Raw genomic sequence first — 5,270 nt, 5'->3', positions numbered from 1 at the left:
CCAGCCCTCAGCTATCGGGTGAGGCGGAGCCAGCCCTCAGGCATCGGGTGAGGTGAAGCCAACCCTTAGCCATCGGGCGAGGCGGAGCCATCCCTCAGCAATTGGGTGAGGTGGAGCCAGCCCTTAGCCATCAGGCGAGGTGGAGTCCACCCCTCGGGGGTCAGCCGAGGCGTAGGGCAAGAAGTGTAGTCATGTTCTTGCCTGTTCGGTAGCATCGGCGCTTGATGGTTATTAGCTCCATCTCATTGGGTACCCCAGTATTAAGTCCCCAACATAATTCTTTCAGCAATATTTTCACCGATATGTTTCACCTTAATCAACCTAAAACCAATAACCTTTTTCTGTAACTCCCAATCAGCACTAACATAATGAGCAACAACAGTAATGAAGTCTTCCTTAGCATTACCAGACCAAATATCTGAAGTCCGTGCAACAGAGGAAACAACAGAAAACACATGATTCTTAAGCATATTATGATGTTAAGTAAACAGCTTACTAAGATCTCTGGTGGTGGTCTGTCTAGATACCTTAACAAACCTAGGGTTATGAGCATGAACAATATACTCCTCCTAGGCCTCTGTCTCACCGATACCTAATGGTAGATCAAGCCTAGCAATCAAGGGACACAACTCAGATCTAGCAACATCAGGTTTATAGTCCCAGTTATACACAGAACCATTAGGATTGTAAGCAAGCCTAGACTGAACCCTAGCACGTTGATTAGTTTTTTGCTTATAAGATTTCTGGTGCCTCTTCAAGTGACCAGTGTCAACACTAGATCTAGCAGACAAAGTACTCTTACACATTTTATAGGTAGCTTTAGTGCAAATCTTAACTCTATTCATAGTCCCATAGATCTCATCAAAATCAGCCCACACAGCAGATTTACGCTTACCAATAGAGGTACCAGTACCAGCAACAGATGGAGTAGAGCTGGTGGAGCCAACCATGGTCCCAGTCGCCATCACTCCTTCACCACCACCGCCGTCCAGATTGATCAGAGCATAGCCATCTCTGAGATCGATACCGAACAATGCAGCAGCGTCATCATGGATGTCGTCGTTGTTCTTGCCCTCGAGGGCCTGAAAGCTCTAGTTTGGTTTTGGTGAATTGATGAAACCCTAAGTGCTAACCTAGTTTATCAAAGTAATCATGAGATAGGTAGCACTACTCCAAGTGGTGAAGCAAATGAAGATCATGACATGATGGTGGTAATTCCATGGTGATGATCAAGTGCTTGGACTTGGAAAAGGAGAAAGAAAAACAAAAGGCTCAAGACAAAGGTATAAATGGTAGGAGCCATTTTGTTTTGGTGATCAAGACACTTAGCGAGTGTGGTCACATTTAGGTTCGATAGCCATACTATTAAGAGGGGTGAAACTCGTATCGAAATGCCGTTATCAAAGTGCCACTAGATGCTCTAACTCATTGCATTTGCATTTAGGATCTAGTGGAGTGCTAACACCCTTGAAATGTTTGTGAAAACATGCTAACACACATGTGCACAAGGTGATACACTTAGTGGTTGGCACATTTAAGCAGGGGTAAGAAACTTTACCGATGGAGTGTCTGCCCGTAGAGTATGGATAGTCTGACGGTGCCACCGGTGACCTGTACAGAAAAGACAGGATTTCACAGAATGCACCGGACGCTAGCCTCAACTGGACCGATGCGTCCGCTCAGTAGAAGCAGTGAAGACGCTGGGGTTGGTCTTCGGCTAGACACTGGGTCACTTTGTGACCAGACACTGACGTGATGCTTCCGGTCCTACTGATATGGCAGCGCATAGAGGAGATAGTAAGTGACCGGACGCTGAATGAGTCTGGTCGGGCATGCCTGGACGCGTCCGATTGCGAGTGGAACCTTATTGGAAACAATCGGACGCTGGGGTCCTACGTCCGGTCACTTTGAGCAGCATATTCGGTCACTACTTAAATGTACTGATGACCATTGAGATCGGGCGATTAGCTTTTGAAGCCGATGACACGTGGCAAGCATCGAGCGACCGGACGCTGAGGTCCTGCCTTTGGTTGATATGACCGAAGCGTTTGGTCACCCCGAGCAATGCCCAGTGAAGGGGTACAATGACTCTATTTCATGGGGGCTTCTATTTAAGCCCCATAGCTGGCTAAAGCTCACTCTCTTGGCCATTTGCATTGACATAGCAACCTTGTGAGCTTAGCCAAAGCCCTCCCACTCGTCTCCATCATAGATTCATCATCTTTGTGAGATTGGGAGTGAATCCAAGTGCATTGCTTGAGTGTTTGCATCTAGAGGCACTTGGTGTTTGTGTTTTGCTATGGGATTCGCTTGTTACTCTTGGTGGTTGCTGCCACATAGATGGCTTGGAGCAGTGAGGATTGTCAAGCAGAGGTTGGTGATTGTCTCCGGCTCCGATCGTGGTGATTGTAAGGGGTTCTTGACCTTTTCCTAGCAGAGAGACAAAAGGTACTCTAGTGAATTGCTTATGGCTTGTGTGATCCTCATCTTATGTTGGTTGTGCAGCACCCTAATGAACGTTTGGCGTGTGATGCCAATTAGTGTGTGAACCTCCAAGTGAGTGAATCACCACAACGAGGACTAGCTTGCCGGCAAGCAAGTGAACCTCAGTAAAAATCATTGTGTAATCATTTGATTTCAAGGTGATTGGTCTTCATTGATATTCATTCTTGTGATTGATTGGCTCACTCCTCGACTCGGCAGTATAACCATCTTGCTCACTCTCTTTACATTACCGCAAACTAGTTATCAAGCTCTTTAGTGTAGCTAGTTGTGAGAGCTTGTTAGTTTGGTTAGTGTGGCTCTTTAGTTAGCCTTTGAGAGCACACTAACTTAGTGTAGTGACATAGCCATTGTGTGGTTAGAAACTATACAAACTAGAATTGTGCTAGGTGTCTTGCATTTTTAGTAGGCTAGCGCAACACTCGCTTCGTCTCATAATTGTCTAACCAGTTTGTTAAGTGTTGTTGTAGAAATTTTAATAGGCTATTCGCCCTCCTCTAGCCATTAGGACCTTTCAAGTGGTATTGTAGTGAAGGTCACTGTGATTTGAGGCTTAACAACCTTTGGTGTAAAAATGACTCAAATCAACAACACCAAGAAGCCACCCTAATTTGATGGCTCCAACTATCCCTATTGGAAGGCTAAGATGATAACTTATATCAAGTCAATTAATAGGAAGGTTTTGAAGGTGGTGGAGACCAAGATTGAGATTGATGATGAAGAGGCTCCCACCGCTGCCAAAGAGATGCTACTCCAAAACAATGGCATTGCTCTTAGTGCCATCCATGATGCTTTGGATGAGAGAACTTATGAGCAAATCAAGAACATTGAGAGAGTTTATGAGGCATGGAAGAAGTTGGAAGAATCATTTGAGGACACTCAAGCAGTGAAAGGTGTAAAGGCATACATTCTTAAGGAAAAGTTTGCAAGCTTCAAGATGAAGGAGGATGAGAGTGTGCTGGAGATGTTTCATAGGCTTCAAGTGCTTGTTAATGATCTAAAAGCACTTGGAGAAGAGGTGAAGGACAAGGACTTCTCCCACAAGTTCTTGAAATGCTTACCTTCAAGATTTGGCACATTGGTCACTATTCTTGTAAGGGATAGTTTGGACACCATGACACCAAACCAAGTGTTGGGAGATATAATGACCGATGATACATATAGATATGATGATGAGAAAGAAGAAAAGGAGAAGAAGGATGAGAAGAAGAAGAGTGTGGCATTTAAGGCCACATCATCCAAGGGCAAGGCAAAGCAAGACACATCAAGTGAAGATGATAGTTCATGGAATGATGATGATGAAAAGATGGCTCTCTTTGTCAAAAGATTTGGCAAGTTCACGGTGAAGAAGGGCTATCGTGCTAGAAGAAAGAAATCTTCATCCAAGAACAAGGAAGAGTCAAGAAGGTGCTTCAATTGTGGAAGCAAAGATCATCTTGTTGCTCAATGCCCATACAATAGTGACAAAGATGATGACAAGAAGAACAAGAAGAAGGACAAGAAGGAAAAGAAAGAGAAGAAGGACAATATGACCTTCAAGAAGAAGGGTGGTTCATATGTGGTCACTTGGGATAGTGATGCTTCCTCAAGTGATAATGATGATGACAAGACCACCAAGAAGAAGGCACTTGCAAGCATTGCTATCAATGAGAAGCCTTCTCTCTTAGACACTCCATCATGCTTTATGGCTAAGGCCACTAAGGTATAAATTTGTGATGATGGAAGTGATGAGGAACATGATAATGAAAATGAAAATGATAGAGATAGTGATGATGATGAACCTACTAAGGATGAACTATTTGACATGCTAGAAGATGCTAAAGAACACTTTGACATCAAGAGAAGGAAATGCAAAAGCTTGCGTAAGGAACTAAAAGCCCTTAAGCAAGCCTTTGATGAGCTCAATGCATCTCATGAGAGGCTAGAGGAATCCCATGAGAAGCTTGGCAAGGCTCACAAGAAGCTTGAAAAAGCTCATTCCTCTTTGCTTAATGAACATAATTAGAAGAAGCATGTTGAGACTTGTGGTGTAGACTTAACTTGTAATATAATTGATGAATCATTATCTATGCCTATCATTGTTCCTCCTGCTAACTCTTCTTGTAGTACTTCTACTTCCACCTCATCTAGTAGTAATGGTCTCACTTGTGATGCCTCACTAATGGTTGAGAATAAGAACCTCAAGAAGGAGGTCAACAAGCTCACTCACACCTTGGCTAAGGCCTATGGTGGTGAGGACCGCTTGCTTATGTGCTTAGGTAGCCAAAGAGCTTCTCTCTACAAAGAGGGATTGGGATATACCCCCAAGAAAGGCAAGGCGGCCTTTGCTCCTCACAAAACTAATTTTGTGAAGAACAATAGTGGATTTTGCACTAGTTGCAAGCAAGTTAGTCATGCAGAGCAAAAGTGCATGAACAAGAAGTCACAACCTAATGTATCCTCCATTAAGTTTGATTCTTTCTATATGCTTACCATGGGTGCAAATGGTGTAAAGGCTAAGTTCATTGGTAAAGCATGGATGGGCTCAAAGAAGAAAGCTATTTGGGTACCAAAGAGCTTAGTGACTAACCTTTAAGGACCCAAGCAAGTTTGGGTACCTAAAAAGAATTGATCTTCTTTTGTAGGTCAATTACAAAGCCAGAGAAAGGCATTGGGTTTTTGATAGTGGGTGCACTCAACACATGACCGGTGATGCAAGAATATTCAACTCAATCAACACCAATGGCAATGATGGTTATGATAGTATTACATTTGGTGACAATGGCAAA

This window comes from Miscanthus floridulus, chromosome 4, assembly GCF_019320115.1.
Source record: "Miscanthus floridulus cultivar M001 chromosome 4, ASM1932011v1, whole genome shotgun sequence".
Taxonomy (NCBI): Eukaryota; Viridiplantae; Streptophyta; class Magnoliopsida; order Poales; family Poaceae; genus Miscanthus; species Miscanthus floridulus.
Note: the sequence above shows the minus strand (reverse complement) of the source record.